The sequence below is a fragment of the Anser brachyrhynchus genome (assembly GCF_964034855.1).
Source record: "Anser brachyrhynchus genome assembly, chromosome: 1".
NCBI lineage: Eukaryota > Metazoa > Chordata > Aves > Anseriformes > Anatidae > Anser > Anser brachyrhynchus.
Window position 1 is genome coordinate 84,004,969 of NC_137694.1, and position 18,853 is coordinate 84,023,821.

Sequence of the window (18,853 nt, forward strand, 5' to 3'; positions counted from 1 at the left end):
GCACAAACATACCTGTCTGCTATACTATGTTCAGTAAATCTTCATAGAAATAGTAAGAAACCTCCCTAATTTCATACCTGAAAAATGCCGCTGAGCGAGGCAATGCCGGGGCTGCACCATGCCGGCCCCAGCCGGCTCCAACGGCCCCACTGCAGGGCATGGCCAGGCCCCGCAGCCAGGATGGCGGCGCCTTGCCTCAGGGGCAGCCTGGGAAAGGGAGAGTGCGTGAGCAGCTGAGTGGGCCTGTAGCCCGTAGACAATATTAACTCACCACAACTTTCCTCTGGATAACTTCATGAACAGCATATTTGTCCAGACACAAAATCTTGGACAACCTTCAATGCTACAGAATTTCAACATCATATTTAGTACAAAATTAATATCCTGTGAGATAAGAACCATCTTGTCATCCCTAATTTATGTATGCATTTAAATGCTTATTACAGAGAATTAATAACAAGATTGCTTGACTCCCCTATCATCACAGAGCATTTCTACTGCATTAAAACTTGAACCAATGTATCTTGGGCTACAAGAAGTCAAACTGAAATGATACAATGCCTCACATTTATAATTTTTAATACCACTATTACGCAAACTACAGTCATAATGTTGTTTAACCTCCTGAGGGAAGAAGCAACCGTTGTTGACATCTTTATAACAGCTAATGTTATTACTTCATGATAACAGCATGTTACCAATGTTGATAAATTAAATTTCAGTGAAGATATTAAAGTTAATTTACAAACACTATCAAGTCCTTAATAATGTCACCTAAATAAACCCATAACTTGAACAGTAATACTAAAAAAAATGCTTTCATTCCATGCAGACCATGAAGTATATTTCCCATAGAAATACCTGAATCAGAGGATTATAGCAGAGGATTTTACAAAGACCAACCAACCTACTATGGATTTCTATCATTGAACTGGTCTCCCAGCCGTTGTCTCTTTTAAAGCAGAATTTATCTGTGAAAAATATGTATCTCAGTTTCCAGTGCTCCTAGCAGTAGTTCTTTGCAAACACTAAAACTAGTATTAAAACAAAATGAAACGAAAACCAAAGGGATCTAAAGTGTAAACAAATATGTCCATCTACCTAAATACTTAACTCTCAGGGGAGAAGATTACTAAGTAAGAACACCAAGTCTGGCAAGTAAAAAGAACAAAATAATATCATTAAAAACAAAAGAAAACAACAACAAAACCCAGGAGTTAGGAATGAAAAGCCTAGAAGCCTCTATTTTCAGGTTAAATTTTCTTGGGAAGCCTCAGCCTACTTCTTCTGCTTCTCTTCGATCTTTAAGCGGATCCATCTGAAAACTAATCTCGTTCTTTTCAAAACAAAAAAGAAAGGCATAATATTGTTTTTAGCTGTATCAGATCATCCCTTACGTGGCTGAAGATCTACCCACACAGTACTGAGCTTCTTTCTGGATATTGGTAAGAATCCAGTTTGCCAACCAAAGTGGAGAGAAACAAGAGTTCTCTAGTGGTTCACTCCTGTGAAGGCCACTTATGGTAGCCTTTAATAAGATCTCAACTGCCTGTGAAAACTGCACACCCACAGAAAGAAGCCAGGTAGAATTTAGAAAAGGTACAAAGGAACAAAACTGGGAGGAGTGGCTGATACACGAGAGGGCTGCGCTGCCATTCAGAGGGACCTTTATAGGGTAGGGCATTGGGTGGTGAGGAACATCATGAAGTTCAACAAAGGCAAAGGCAGGGTCCTGCACCTAGGGAGGACTAACCCCATGCACCAGTACAAGCCGGGGGCTCACCTGCTGGGAAGCAGCCCTGCAGAGAAGGACCTGGGAGTCAGGGTGGACAGGAGGCTAACCACGAGCCAGCGATGTGCCCTTGTAGCCAAGGTGGGCAACGGTATCCTGGGTTGCATTAGGAAGTGTTGCCAGCAGGTCGAGGGAGGTGATCCTCCCGCTCTGGTGAGGCCTCACCTGGAGCACTGTGTCCAGTTCTAGGCTCTCCAATACAAGACAGACATGGAGCTCCAGAAGAGAGTCCAGTAGAGGTCTATGACTACAGAAATGGAGCATCTCTCTTATGAGGAAAGGCTGAGAGAGCTGGGCCTGTTTAGCTTTGAAGAAGTGAAGACAGCAAGGGAATCTTATCAAAGTGTACAAATATCTGAAGGCTGGGTTTCAAGATGATGGGGCCAGGCTCTTTTCAGTGGTGCCCAGTGACAGGACAAGAGGCAACAGGCACAAAGTGAAACACATTCTGGCTGAATATGTCAAAACATTTCTTGATAGTGAGCATGACAGAGAACTGGAACAGGCTGCCCAGAGAAGGTGCGGAGTCTCCTTCTCTGGGGATATTCAAAACCTGCCTGGATGTGATCCTGTGCAATGTGTGCTAGGTGACCCTACTTGGCAGGGGGGTTGAACTAGATGATCTCCAGTGCTCCCTTCCAACCTCAACCATTCTGTGATTGTTATAAAACATATGAATCTGTGTAGTTCCCAGGCTGAACCGTTCATTTTTAAGTTTGTCACCTGAATTCAATCCAACATACCTAGGGAGAGGTAAGGTCCCCACAAGAATATTTACAATAACCAGTAGTATGAACAGAGGGCATTTTAAGTAAGTAAAAGGAAGTCCTGAAGAAGTCCCCATCCCTGGAGATTATCAAAACCCAAGTGGACATGGCCCTGATTAATGTGTTGTAGCTGGCCCTGCTCTGAGCAGGTGGTTGGACCAGGCAATCTCTAAAGGTGCCTTCCTGCCTTGACTAGTGCGTGTCAGTGAAATTCATGCCACAGACAGACCTTGAGAGTATTGTATAGTGGCTGGATATCTACATCCCACAACAACAAGAGGTTTTTTCCTATCATTTATGTCTGCCCCACATAAGGTATATGCTTATAAAATATTCTCCAGAATGATTTGCTTTGCTTTCTCACAGATAAGTGTATCACTATTTTAAGCAGTAACATTTTGACTTTATTTTGAATGCTGGCACAGCACAGTAACTGACAGAATAAGGATTAAAAAAGATAAATCTACTTATATCCTAACAGATATCAGACAAAAAAAATCCCAACGTATTGTCACAAAGATTTTAAAAATTCCTACTTACACACATTTTCTCGGAAAGGTGCAATGATTTACCATTTTCATGAAGCTTTCTAGTGTTATTTCTAATTTCAAAATATTTTATAGTAAATACTTTTTTTTTTCTTCAGGCAGTCTTTTAAACTACTTTTTATTTATTACTTACAGAGCTATCAGTCACTGTTTAAAAGTCTTCAATAAATCAAATTGACTGCCTGAAAGAAAGCCATCAATCATATCGACTAGTACTAAAAAAGGCCAATACCATGTTAATTGCATGCAAAATTACTGTGTGATTTTCTCAAGCAGAATCCCTCCTACGCTTTGCATGCGTTGAATGACCAACTACTCTTACTATGGAAGTAGCTTAGGAAATCACTTAATAGTATCAAACCATAGGAAAAACAGGAGGAGATAAAGACATTTTTCTTTTAAAACCTTCTTTGCATCAAATAATAGCTACCACTCTACTCTGAGGTTTTAGTGTAGGGGTGCTCACAGTGACTGATACATGTTCTAACACCCCAACAGCTACTGCAGCTCAGACAGACATCAGGCTAACAGCAAGCCATGGCCAACCGAGTACCAGTGTTCAAGATATAAGTAGTAGTAAAACATACCTAAGCAAGAATGATACAATCAAATTCACTTTAAAAACCTCCACTATTGCTGTATTTCTAAATGCCAGAAATATCCACTTTGGAGACCACGTGATTCTTTTTCTAGAAGTCTTAGCATAATTCCTTAAGAAGAGTATTAAAATTGTAGGCACAGCTGTATCCGTTTTAGTCTGACAAGCCTTTGTTCTTAGTTTCAACCCTCTACTTTTTTCACTTTATGACTTGGGGCAATATTCTCATATTGATGAGTTCAACCTTTCTTATGTAACTCACTGTGCAGGAGAAGATAATTATCCCCTGAGTAAGGTCTGACATATCCCCCACTCCCGCCCCCCTTTCTTGTTGTTTGAAGAAAAGCATGCTTTTTGAATTTTATATTGTATGTAAAATAATCATACTTCTTGCCCATTTGATCTATATAATCTCTATCTAACATCAGTCACATAAGCCTAAAAAACAACATGGGCAGATCACATGAAAGCATTCTATGGAGGCAGATGTGGAGATTAACAACTATGAGAAGGATACATTTTCACCGGCCTTCCAGACAGATCATAATATCTTTTAACACAATTTTTTAATCTTCTAAGTAACAGACTGATGACCTAAAATATTCTCAAAGTGTAATATTATGTATGACATCTACACACATTGGAGGAGTTGAAATCCAAAAACATATGAAAACAAGGGGGGATTTTTGATGGTTTGGGCTTTTGTTTATTCTAAAAGCAGCCTGTCAGCACTTCATGGTCTATTAGAAGAGTCGTCTTGCGTTCTCCTTCAAATACCATGCCTCCTGGGAGACTTTTCTCAAGAATACGAAGGGCCAGATTGTGGGTCACACTCTATCCACTTTGCATGTCTGTGTCGGTATAAAAAGACTATAAAATTCAAAGTGATGGCAGGCAAGACAGCCCAGCTGACCTAAAAAGCTACTGAAAGGGGCAGTCCGCTGCTTTGCTGTTTCCCGCTTCTCTGTCACTCCCAGAGATATGCTCTTGCACCTCTCTGACACTGACTGAGGTACTAATCTGACTTCACAGAGAGCTGATTGGGCTCACCACAGTAGCAAAAATCTACTCTCCTTGTCCTCCCCCCTTTATTACTTTTCTGTCCCCTTTCGTGCTTCTTTGGTTTACCCAGGGGTCACCTGAGCTCCAATCAGGCAGCATAAGGAACAGAGGGAGGGGAAAATGGGACTATGCCTTTCAGTGACAATGAACTGTGTGATCAGCTACACCCTTGCTGTCCAGCTGCACTGTAATTTCAACTATTTTCAATAGCTGAGAACCAGCAAAAAGAATATGCCCGTAGCAAGAGCTCAGCTACCAGGTGCACATTGCTGGGTGCAGTCAGAGCACTGTTGTACTCTGAAGTTACTTTTTATGCACTCTTAGAAAAAGCAGTTTAGGATAGCATTCAAACTTTGAAATTGAGACTGAAAGTATGCCTTGACTCGTAGCAATCAAGGGGTGATAGTGCCACCCCCTCTTGCATCCTGCTATCACGGCCTGCCTGAACCCAGAAACGTGACTTGCGCATCCACGCAGAGTAGGAAGCACTGATTATTTAAGTAAAAGGCATGTTCACTAACCAGTACCAGGAGTTCATCGTGGGCAGGGGAAGGGAAAATAAAAGAATCCCCAGTGGTGAAGAATGGTGAAGTAGGGCAAGTGTTTGGAAAAGTTACAACAGTCTTTGAAAAAAAACAAACTGAAACTGTGGCCTTCTTCAAAAATCCAGTTAGGTAAAAACCTGAACGTGTTGCCAAAGTCTTAGATCTAGGCATCATATTTGTTATAAATTGAGAAAGAAGAGTCTCCTGAGAAGTAGTTCTACTACTCTTCTGAGTAATTTGAACATTTTCCTCTGGAAAGTCACACAACTTGTGAGGATTACTGTAGTAGTGGCTCTCCTGGAGAACAGAGTGGGAACAGCTGGATGCACAGATAATATCAAAGTATTGATCTGTTGGTCTAAACAAACCCAGTGTCTGGAAACTGCTTTTGTGGAGTGCTCAAACCTCATCTTGCCAAGCAGCGGCGCTGACCGAGGCAGCACCACTCATCCTCAGTGAGTCCAGGAGAGCCATGCCTGGCAGCATGCAGAGAACTGTACTCGAGAATGGGCTCGGGTTAAATATAATCTGGCTGGGGGCATTGTACGTGTTTTTTTTTTTTTTTCTTTCTTTGGATCAATTTTCTTAATAAGTTACCTAATGCAACAGAACATACTGTCTCTAATATGGTTGAACTAAAACAGATTTTGACGTGAATAAGAGGTTGTTCCTACTGTCCTTCTCCCAGCCCCTACCCCCATCCATTTTTGTAAAGAAAAAAGCAACAATCGTGTGTCATTACTGCATTACTAACTATATGTGTCCTACTAAGAGCTCAGGTAAATAAAAACTGAACGTTAATTAAGGATTTAATTAAGTATCCTCTTTAAATTGTTGCATGTGTATTTTAGTCATAGCACTGACTACATAAGACTGACATTTTCAGCAACAGTGGAGTCTCCTTGAAAATACTGACACCTTCAGTGAAGTACTGGAAATTAAATAAATACAGTGTACTACACGGAGACTTTCTTTGCTGTAACCCATAAATGTCTGAAACAAAGTAAGCACAGATGCAGTATAACAGAGTACTGTTTCTAGATAACTAAAAGACAAAAAGCTGTTGAGAAAATAGGATAAAGCCCAAAAGCTGAAATCACATAGAAAAATGAATGAAAATAGACATTAAAGTGGTTTAAAAATGCACAACATTTGAATACTGTACTAAATACAGTTTAGTGCAACGTTTAATGCAAATATCAATATCTACATTACAAGATAAAGAAAAGGAACTCAATGGTAAAGACATGCATTAAGGTACATGATTAATTACCAAGCAAATCTGAAGATTGTGAAACTGAGTTACAGAAACTAAAATGTGCCCTTGGCACTGAGAACTTTAGCAAGTAAAGATAAATCAGTTTGCAAATATAAAGTGAGGTATTCCTCCATTTTTCACTGGAAAACAATGATTTGGTTAAAATGTTTTTGTTTTCCCTGACACCATTCACCTCCTTTCTATCAGATACTTAGAGGGTTTATTCCTGAAAAAAGAATTAAACTATCCAGCAGAAAAAAACAAACAGGCATGTTGAAGGCAAGAATATGATTTTTAGTGAAAACCCTTGATTTTTTTCAGACCTTTTGATTTCTTGATGTACAAGTCTAATAAAGGCACAGACAATATGCAGAACAGTGTTAAAAGGAAGATGTTGGGTCAGAAGAGTTTCATGCTCTTAAATAAGATACATTACTTTCTCTTTGTGCAAGACACAGAACCTTAATTTTACCATGGCTAGTTTAGCTATAAGTTGAGTCAGGTACCCAAAATGAGGGTCAGCTCAGCAGAAATAAAGCATTGTATCTGAGCAGAATTAGCATGTGCAAGTTGATTAATTACACTGTAAGCTAAAACATTGTTGCAGGACTCAAATTTTCCTGATAAAATTATCATTCGTATCATTTCTGTTCATAAAACTAAGAAAAATCCTGCAATAGCCTTTAAGGCAATAAACGGGAACTGTCTTTGTGTGTGCAGCTTTACTGCTGTCACTAGAAGTGGTAAAACCCACTTTGCTAGATCAGTCAGTCTTGTTCTGACTGTAGCATCTCTTGCTGCAAGAGTTCTGCCGTTCTCTGGCACTCACACTGAAGGGGAACCTCCTGCTACAGACATCGTGTTATTGCACATCAGTGGCAGAAACACGGGTAACCCAGAAGAACCACTCCCACAGCAGGCAGGGGAGCTCAGCCCTGGGGGGTCATTAATGCAGGACTGCTCAAATGAAGGAGGCAGCTCCTTCTACCTCTTCTGAAGAGGAACTTAGAGAAAAATGCACTCAAAGTTACTTACTGAAATTTTCCTTTCTGAGGATAACCTCCTCAAGCTTGCTTTTGCAATAGCAAGAAATTTGAGCCTGATGAAGGGCAGAGCTGGCTACAGTCAAATGGAATCCACATGCTTATACAACATGAAAAGGCAGAAAAATAGAAGTTACTAAATGTCATGACTGTAGAGTTTCCAGCCCAACTTCCTTCCATCTTCTTACTGTCTGTCTCATTCGCATTCACATCACAGCCCTCTAAAAAATAAATAAAACCAGCTGGGCTTCTTTCTGTAGCATTATATCTAGCGAAGTGTAGCTAAGCCTAGAGTTTGTTACACAAGTCTAGATCAGCTCAGGATGAGGTCCATAAAACTTCTGAAGTAACTCACCAGTATCATAAAAGCTCAAAAACACTGCCCAAGCCAAAAGGTCTAAAAACACCAGAAAGCAGTTGAAGCCGGCAAAATTATAAGCAATTGAAAACAGACCTAGTAACAGAAAGTGTTAAGAAACTTTAGCTATAGGCATTGCTGCCAACTCTAGCTATAAATCAGGCAAGAAAATTGGAGGGGAACCTTGAACAGTCTGTTCAGAGCTTTTTAGAATAAGAGCATGTCTGTTTATATACTTTTGTATAGTGCTAGAAAAATATGGTAGATGAAATGGAAAGACTACATTTCACTGTACACTAAGAACAGATTAAAAAGGGATCTCCAGTATTTACAGGAAAAATATCCAACACCAAAATCACAGAATAAAAGATTTCCTTTAGTTTTTCAGCATCCTGTAAGGTTTTGTTAAACCATCTAAATTTAAAACAAATTGCATCTCCCAACCAGGTCTGTTGAAAACATCAGCAAAGAGTGCTAATCTTGCTCTAGAAGTATTAACATTGGTCTCAATTTCATTTTGCTTATTAAGACATTTCTTCTACAGTAGGGAGACTGAGACTAAATGCTACTAAGAGAATTTTTGGATAATATAAGAAGAAAGTGGCAGCATAAAAACAGTTGTTTTATCAGATGTCTTATTCATCATCATTAATTAATTTATACTAATATTTATTCTACCCAAGCTAGCTTGATAATAATGTGCTAGTTTTAAATAATTCCAGTTTACTCTAAACATTGCTTCTGTGAAAGCTAAAGTAAAACTACTACTGGTCTTGACAGGAGAATTAAGAAAAAAACAACTCGTTTTATTTATTTTTCAAAAATATTGCCTTTTGTCTTTCTCCATGACGTCTCTATGTTTGAATGAACAGCTAAATGTAAAGCTATACAGTCTATCTATTGATTTCAGCTGGCTTATCTGACTGACCTGTTACATGCAAAGTTTCTTGCACATATTTTTGAGGCTGCAGTACTCCTTGCTCTAAAATCTACTTGAAATACAAAACAGTTGAGTAGCTCTTGTTTACTGTAGTATGCAGCCAGGAAAATAAATAAAACAATGGTTCAATGCTTCTTAGATGTGTTTGAGTTTCTGTTGGATATATTTCAGTATGACTTCAAGAATACATCAACCAATAGACACTAGTTTTGGGTTTGCTCAATCAACCGACACCCCCCCCCTTTTTTTTTTCAAGAAATTATTATAAGGAAAACTTTTGATTTGATTTAATCATTTATTGACTTAGGGTTTATTTGTTTGTTTGTTTTAAGTGCTGAAGAAACAGGAACAGGAATGTCAGGAGAATGTTGATCTGAGAAGCCTAAAAAAGCCTCATTCATTTTGAAATAAATCAATTCAACTATAGACATCACAGTAAGAGCCCTGTTACCCATGGAACTAGGCAGAAAACACTTTTTGTATCAGTAGGGAAGTAAAGGTACATTACTATTGCTAGATTTGAATAACTATGTAAATACTAGAATATATAGGGTTATCTACAATAGGCACAGTTAGCAACAGGGTGTTACATTAAATTACCATAGTGACAACAGAAACATGGCAGGAAGCACACACTAATTGTGTATCCAGGTGCAATTTAAAATTTTCTATTTAATAAATATATAAAAGAGGAGAATAAGTCGTGAAAAGCTTGCTTAAAATGTTTAAGGTTGGTGACCTGTCCTTAACTGTTTTTCTATACCATATACTACCTGGCTTCCACAGGCATACTTAATAGTTTTACAGTTACTTATTTTTGAAGAATAAGGAATGCCAACTCAATCTCTAGATGCATCCTTACATAAAATTCTACTTTTGTTGTAAAAATCCCAGTATGAATTGAAAAAAAAAAAAGTATGAACTAAGACCCATCCAATCTAATAAAGAAGTTATCAAAACCTTATTATTATTCTTGCATAAACACCCAGGAGTCAGGGTGGAACAACACTTTACATGTTTTGATTCATTACAAAAAGCTGTGATGAAGACCTTGAGAAGCCAGGTGTTCGGTAGTGAGAAAATACAGAGTAAAAGGGCTTGGAGAGCTCTTTTTTTTTTTTTTTTTCCTGCCAGTGATAAAAATTAAAATAAATGGTTGGGGTGAGACAGGCAACAAGTAAATAACTGACGGAATTGTTTTCTTCAATTCTGAGCTTTGAAATCTCTCTAATCAACAGGCAAGGAGAACCACCGGAGCAGCATGTATTTACACAATTAGCTGGATCAAGGTCAAGGATCAAGGTGCTCAGTGTTTTCCAAGAGTGAAAGGAATTCAGATACTAAAGAACACACTATTTTCTTTCTTAACTTACAGTCTTCAGGAAGTCCTCCTGAAACCTACAGCCACAACGATGGGAGTACACAAGGAAGGGTAATCGACAAGAACAAATACATAACAGCTTAGCCATTTACCACTTGCTAGAGCAGCAGTCAATTCTTAACTACCTAATGGTGATTTACACAGTTCTTAGACTGCTCTGGATTCAAAGACACCCGTGCTTGTCCCCTGTCATCCTTATTAAGCCCAAGTACAGCTGTGTGCAACAGCCAACACTGAACCAATTCAGGAGCCATCTCATACCTTGTCAGGCAGAACCTAGCTTGGCCAAACTCAGCAGGGAGGTAAAGGCAAAAGCTTGGCACTACAGTCCAGCCCTGCAGCAGGGCAGAGCCAGGGAGGCATCCTGCCATGGTGAATAACCCGACACAACCAGGAGTGTTGTGCAAAAGCACCCAAGTGGCTCTGCAAGACAGAGCTCATGTCTAGCTAATTAACTTTCCCTGTCAGATGTGAAATAACTCTTTGGGGATGAGTGGGCATTTGCCCAGCACTACAGAGTATATACTATGGTATTCTATTTTCCTGCGTAATGGAAGAAACAAAAAAAAATGATACCAACTTGAATGATAGTAAATTCTCTCCAAAAAAACAAAGCATACACCCTCCAACTTTTCTCGAAGTTTAGAAAAATCTGAAGGATGAAGAGAAAGAGGTGGTCTGAAACATTTACACCTATCTTTTTCTTTCTTTCACCAACCAGCTGCTTAGTCATCTCCAGGATGTATTATCAAGTGTGGTTTTGACTTGGTCAAATATCCTCCTTCTGTGCTAGGATGATTAAGTTAATGGAATTACATTTATTATTTACAGAGTACACAGGAATGGCTTAGCGAAAGTTCAGGCTGAACCAAGCTCAAAAGATGACTATTTTTGGCACTTACCATGTTTGTAGAAGAAACAATATCTAAGGAAGTGCACTTAATGAAAGGAGTCTGTTTAATCAGCATAAAATAAACAGCTAAAAGCAGGTTGCACAGGGAGAAGCAATAAAAGAACAAGTGACTCACTATGGTATTGTTTTCTTTTCAAGCTCTGTTCACAACAGAAGCTTTTCAACAACTGTACTTAAATGCCTCAGTTTCAACACTGAATTCCATAAGGAAAGAAAGAAAAAGCTTTCAGTCCTTTGTAGTACAATGCTCACAAGGCACCCTGGATCTTCTGTAAGCCTTGTATTCCTCAAGTAAAAGGTGAAAGCACAAAAATGGTAAACAAAAACCAATTTGTGCACCAGATGCAAGTAAAAACAGTAATGGGGCATAAAGACTGTATTTTAACTAGAAAGCTATGTTCACTGAATAAATAATCTTCTCTTAACAACACATACATAGACTTAGTACGTGTTGAATTTGCCCTGCTGGAAATCTTTAAATGATCAGACCCTTTTACACCAGTGGGACTTATGAAATGAAACCCTGGATTTTGTTCCAATAGTAAACATTTATGATGCTATTTTGATCTTAAGCTGCTATTTTGTTCTTAAGCTGCTAGTAGACCCAGACACAAATAATGCATATACTCTTTGGAATAATAAAGAAAAAAAAAAAAAAGAAAAGGAAAGAAACAAAAGAAAACTTTCCCTTTCAGTGGCATTTCATTCTACAAGAGTTTGAAAATCTGAAATTTTACTAAGATTCTCCTTTTCTGGTGATTTCTAAGTGCCACTTTTGAACAAAACTGCATTTTGTAAAGTGCTTTATTAAGCTGATGTGGCTTCAAAAACAATTCTTCCTAGGAAATTACATGAAATCGTAATACCATCCAAAAAAAAAAAAAAAAAAGAAACGAATGCCACACAAAAATCACTTTATTCAGCTGCTGAAGGCTTCACAGAATAGAGTCCTGGCTTTGAATGGCACAATAAGTTGCAGTACCCAACTGAGTTACACCAGTGTGGTATACATGGGTTTGCTCTCTTAGTGTCATAACTGAGTAACAGCCTCAGCAGCATCTGGTTCTGTGACCTGGAACAACAGCTTCGTACTAGAAGACATATCCTGCTGCAACACAGTTTGTTTTACAACAGTAGTTTCATCTTTTAAGTAATGTGAACCTGGTTTCACTGGCAAGATGTCAGACAGGTATGTAGAAAATGTTGGTAAAATCTTTAATCCCTTTGCTGGACAGCTTTTAAATAAGAGTAAGAAGTAGGGGCAAGGAAGAAGAGCGTGCTTGTCTTTGAAAAAGATGAATAAAAGGAGTCATACATCATAACAGCAAAAATTAAAGATAAAAAAAAAATCCTTAGCTTTTCAATTTACAATACCTCCCAACACAGAAACAAGAGAGAACAAAGTTTTTAAAATGAAGCAAGCTGAGAACAGTTGAAAGAGAACTTACCACGCAGACAGACCATGGAAATCACTGCCAAAAGGCACATGGAAGACTGCATTTAGGAGACTCAAATAAATTTTTTTTTTTCATAATAGTTGGGGAAGATGACCATGTCCACTCCTAATGTTGTGTGACTGTGTAGCTGATTCTTTTCCTAAGGTCCAGCTTGCAATTGCATTATCCAGGCAAAGATTTCCATGCTGAATATTATTGCAGAATGAAAGCTTTGCAGGTTCATAATAACCTCAAAGAGCATCACTGTAATTCTACATCCTGGAATTTGAGATTTCTGGATTCAGTTTTTCCTTAAAAGCCAGAAAAAAAAAAAAAAAAACTTTTCCTTCAAATATTTCATGTTTATATGTAACACTGATTACTGATAGCATTTTACGCTCTGTGAAAGAACTAGAATATAAAAGAAGCTTCTGTCAACTTATTTTTCAGAAAAGTTAAAAGCTGTATACTGAATACCTCTAGAAACTTTTATTCATAACTTCTATTTCAAAATAGATGTTTTGCAAATAGAAAGGAAACAAATAATGTACTGTTCATATGAATAAGGATTCTAGAATATAATCTAGAATTAGTCTAAAGAGTCTAGAAGGCAGAGAAAGGGTAAATGGTCAATACCATAAACAGCAACATCAAAACACAGAAGGCATGAGAAAATTATGTTGTTGTTAGAACTACTGCTTGAAAAGCACATATGTTCAATGAGGAATCTAGGGAGGGCAGTGCATGAAGATTTTTTTTTCCCCCTTGAAACTGAATACAGGAGAAACTGACTGTAATTGTAGTGCTTTGTATTTACTGAACAGCTGCAGCACTCCGAGAACCTGGGACCATGGCTGTAACATACAGAAATGCAATAGTCCAAAGAGCAGTTGCTGTGATGTTAACACCTGAGAAGTAGTTCTGAATTCTGTGCAGAACTTGAAATATCCACATAGAACGTGAAATAAAGCTGTATCACAGATAAACTACATTTAACTATTTTAAGTCACAACAGCCACAATACCCATGATATCCTAATGCATAACACTAACAACATTCTGATGTGGTTCTACAATGTACTTTTTTTTTTTTTCATTATGTGATGGGTTTCTAATCACTGTCTGGGATCTTTGATTTAGAGATATTTTTATGTGCTGACCTACTAGCATTTTTTCACTTTTGTGGGAGGTGAAGGGGGAAAGATAGAGGAAGGAAGGAAGAGGGATGGATTTATTTTGTTTAAAGTAAAACTTGTAGGAAAACACTTTGTGTTTGAAGAAAATTCCCATGGGAAAATATGTCTCAAGTTTAAAGTTTTGCTTTAAGAAATTAAGGATTTCCCAATTTTGTACTGCATTTTACCTCTTTTAGAGTGAAAAATTTATCTTACGTTTTTGATCATGCAGTGTATGTTTGCAGTTGAAATAGATGTATCTACATAAAAGTTCTGTCAAGCTGTTTTATGACCAAGAGATATTCTGGAGAAAAGAAAAAAAAAAAGATGAGATATTTTACTTAGCAGCAGCTGTCCATAGTGATTTCAAAAATGTACTAAAATAAAAATAGAGAACATTTTATTACTATTGTCAGAGTAACACAAAAGTGTACTATTACTACTACTGTCATGTAATAATACATAAAGAAATAAAAACCTCACATATATAAAGTAAAATGGTATTTCAAAAAAAATAAAATGTTTTCAGTACCTTTTTATTCTTAGAATCTGCCTGTTGTATCATTTCCTTTTAATGAAAAATATAACCATTTCCTCTAATTCTGAGGGGAAATTAAGAGACATTCAAAATACTGACAAATTTAGGATTCCTAACAGCTGTAAGTGCACTGAGTGTTACTAAGTAAATTTTTAAGTTTGGGAATATGAAGCTGTATACTAAGAGGCTTACCAAGATCCCATCTGACTGCACTGCCTTAGAAGGAAAAAAAAAAAAAATGCTTTGATATACAGCGATTCATCTCATCAGTTTAGCAATTTATCAGTTAGTACCTCATCAATAAGTAAATAACTCAGCAGTAATGCATGCCAATTTATTAACTCCCCAGAAAAGTTTACATAAAACAAGCTTTTGCCTTCTATCATTAATTTATTCTTTATATGGATTTTACTTTAAATTGAACGTATCAGAGGAAGGGCCAAATCTACTCTTGAATGTGAATAGAGGGATTACACCCACACCTAGTTTATGACAGGCGCTGCATCGTTGAACATGTATCCGGAGCGTGTCCCTGCTGCTGCTGCTGCATCCATGTGCCACAGAGCTAACTGGTGAGCTAGACAAGGCCTCTGCCACACCAGCAGTTTGCATCACCAGCCTAAAACTCTCTGAAAACCAACTGAGAGCAGCCCTGCTCCTAAGATGGGCTTGTACCTTGCACTGTGAGTTCCAGAACACAAGGCTTGTCCAGGTCCCTGATTTTAAGACTTACCATATCACTCCTCTAGCTTGTCAGTTATCCTGAAAACAGCTTGGACATCCAAGACATCTTAACATAGAAGTAATGAAGTAATTTACTTATTATAATTAAAACATCAAGAATTGACAAGTCTACAGAATGGCACACACAGATACAAAAATGTTCCTTATAACTGGCTATACTTCAGCTCATTTTCAAGAAGCTTCTTTCTCACTTCATCTAACAAACTGCGTGCTGGGTTCAGCAAGCAAAGGCTCACAGCTGGCATCCAGATCTAAGCCAAACCTTCATCTGAAGGACATCTTCCACGGGAGGATCTCTTATTGGGATACATGTAATCTTTTATGTTCAAATTCTTCCCCAGAAGCTTCTCAGACCTTTCACCCACAAATCCTTCACAATTCATAGCTTCATCAGGTCAATTTTAACACTTTGCTGACAGGACTACTACCTATCTGTCTTGGCCTAATTTAAGAAACATGGATGCCCATTGGTAATGGCAAATTGGAACCAACAAACCTGCAAATGATTACACACAAGCTATAAAAATAGTTTGCCATCTGTTGTGACATTGGTCTAACCTCTTTTTAAGGAGAAATCAATATCTCATACTAACATAAATTAGTATAACATGCTATATAGTCATGAACAAAAATATGTACAGGATTCCATTTCATTTCTTTTTGGACTTAAATGAATTAGTTAATTTAGGGGGAATCATCTCTTAGAGAAACTTGCATTTTTAATATTGTCATAATACCCTGAAATATTTTGTTTTAGAAAGATACAGTATTTGCTTTCTGTAGGATATAATCCTATCCACTGATAGCCTCAATGCAATTTTGGAGACCGTCAGATTTCACTGCATAATTCTTACTAAGTTTTTCAATTATAAAAGTTGTTAAAGAAAGATTCTGTAGAAGGAACCGAGAGGTTAAAAATCTCTCATTGTAATTTATAGTGTAGTTGGCTACCCTGAATGCACAAAAATCGACTCATAACTTCATACCATTTTGTAGAAAGAATAACTTAGGAAAGAAAGCGCTTGGGGAATTCACTAGAGATTGAAGAGTATCTTTGCCTTGTAGCTATGCTTAATGAAAGTATTAAATTTTTCTCTTCTGAGGCTGTCAGCTTACCTTGCTGAGGTTCACAAATTCTCCCTTAAGAGACATTTGTATTGCATCCATTTCAGAAAATGAGCCAAAAGATGGATATGAAGAGGGTACCTTATCAATAGAATGTAAGGTGCTAAATAAAAGACTAGATTTGGCTGATACACAGAGTTGTTTTTTTTCCTTGCTTTGGTAAGATACAACCATTGCTCTTGCAATGGACATGGAAGAAAAAAGCAGATGAAAGTTAAGTAAAAAGTGATATAGGAAATTTGATGGGACTGAAAAATAAGTAAATAAATAAAATCCAGCGAGTAAAAACAAAACGGATATGGATACAAAAACAAAACAAAACAAAAACAGTCAAAAACAAAGGCCAGAAAATATACAGTAAAGAGAAATATGGGAAAGGAGAGAAGTAAAGATACTCAAAGAGAAAAGGGTTCCAAGTAATTATATATCTTCTGAATATGAGACTTGAGCTACTCTTAAAATTTTATTCAAGGACAGAAATTATCGTGAGGAAAGGGAAGAGATTTTGAGAGAATAACAGCTTTAGACAACATGTACAGCTACAAAAAGGTTAAAATAGAAAAGAAGCTTAAAAAAAAGCATCAAAGAGACATTAAGATAAAGTCAGTGAGAATAAGGGACTTTTCAAGCTTTTACCCAAATGCAGAATGAAGAAAGGAAGCAGGAAATGAATACAAATCAGGGACTTTTTTGACAGAACAAAGTTGAGCGTTAAAGGCAAATCTGTCATCTCAAACCCATGTGTTTGCACTCAATTTTGGTACTTCAGTCTTCAGACATGACATTGAAATAGAGAATTCTAAGAGAATTAAGAGAATCACTTAAGTCATCATGTTACAAGGGCAAATTTATGTTTTAAATTAACTCAGTACGTAGGACAGGATGTAATTGCTCTGCTTCAAAAATCAGCCCAAGAACAGGAAGGTGGCTCAGTCTCAGTACTCCTTCCTGTTTTCTGCTTGGTTCACAGGGCAAGGTATTACCAAGAGCTATTTAATACAATAATTTATTTCAGTGTGTTTTGCTTTGTAGTAACACAAGTTCAGACAGCTTTAGCCTGCAATGGAGCAGCAATAATGCATTACTTATTGGCCCCTCTTGTATTCGCTAGTTTCCTGAGCACCAACAAAACTAAACAAGAAGTGCCAGCCATGGAAAGTCTACTCCCTCTACTATCTGCAGTGGACACTATGGAAGGGGACACAAAAAAAAAAAACAAAAACCCACCCTCTGTGGAATTTGTTACTCTTCTACTTTCTGAAGGGAGACGGCCTGGGCATAGATCAAAAGATGGCTGTGGATAAAAAGGTGTAATGTAACCAGAAGGAGATGGGAGAAACTTCCAGATCACTGCACATCTGCTGCTGCTGTTTCTTTGGTGCCATCAGGTGCTGAAGGGCTGGAAAAGGGCCGAAGGAGCAGTGCAGAAGGTGGGGCAGAAGGACAGGCTCCAACTTAACCCTCCTCTCCGCTCATCCTGCTGTTCCCCAAGACAGATCTCACCTGATCTACAACAGACACAAAGAAACTAAAATGGGACCGGTGTTACTGACATTATAAATTACTCTGTAATGCTCTATGCCCACTCCTAATCCTTCATTTCCCATTCCCATCATGAAATATTCACAATGACTTCTGGTCTGCGGCCTTTATGTGTATTTGGCACCCACTGCAAAGGGACACGTAAGCCTACTTCCATCAGCCTTTGGAGATCATTTAACTTGGCTCTCAGGTCCCAGTCTGAAACTATCTGCTCTAATAAATACATACTCATCTGAATATAGACAATTTTCTTTTTTTGTGTGTGTGTAATATTTTACATTTCTCAATACTGAGGAGTCTTCAAGAGATGATTCCGTCTCTAAATCTGGCAGTTAAGACAAAGAAATACAAAGGAAACAGACACAGAAAGATAAAAACACCTTCCCCCACCCCTGCCTTGGCAACAGCAGGAGACAAATCTTGTGTCATAATCATAAACACAGTATTTATTTTCCTTCATCTTTTTGGACTCATATTTGTCAACCTTACAATTTTATTTTGCCCTCAACACAGGTCAAACCGGAAATACTTAAATTGCTGTCTTGGTCTGTGGGCTGGCTATGGATCTCTGATTGTCTAGCCCTGTAGTTAATAATAAGTCTGAAAGAGCTTATTTTTAGAAAACAGAAGTTGATATAGTTCACATAATAACTCTGCAGAGATGCTTTAAAGACATTCTTAGGCTTAAGCACTAAGTTTAATTTTCATTCAAGGTCACCCTTTTAAGCAGTTGAATTTTGTTTAATTTTTAACAAAAATCCATACTTCACTGATAAAATTTACTGATAAAATTTAGTAATGAAGGAGAAGCTGTACACAAAAGATCATATAAGGTAAGTCTTGAAAAGATTTGCCAAAGTGCAGAACTAATATACCAAAATTTCAAGCCAAACAAGGTCCTGGTGTGTAGGTATTTTATACCAGTAAAAACAACAAACCATTTCTTTCAAAAAAATAAAGAAAAATATTTAGTTCGTAAGGGTATTTTGCCCATCTACATTAAAGACTATTTTTGAGGAAACAGACTAGAACCGGAGGATTTAAAAAAAAAAAAAAAAAAAAAAAAAAAAGATGGGCAGAGGCAGCCTT

The 18,853-nt window shown here is 37.6% G+C and overlaps 1 protein-coding gene and 1 long non-coding RNA gene across 3 annotated transcripts in view; one reads left to right on the top strand and one right to left on the bottom strand.

Moving 5' to 3' along the window:
- LOC308193783 overlaps positions 1-16,882 on the top strand; it is a 72,819-nt gene extending 55,937 nt beyond the window's left edge. The window contains exon 2 of the long non-coding RNA XR_013949916.1: positions 1-16,882. This exon is cut by the window's left edge and continues 27,523 nt beyond it. This is a non-coding gene — a long non-coding RNA (uncharacterized lncRNA).
- The window catches only part of ROBO1 (roundabout guidance receptor 1), a 702,920-nt gene that overhangs the window by 442,967 nt on the left and 241,100 nt on the right, over positions 1-18,853 (bottom strand). The gene's annotated exons all lie outside the window — the stretch shown is intronic.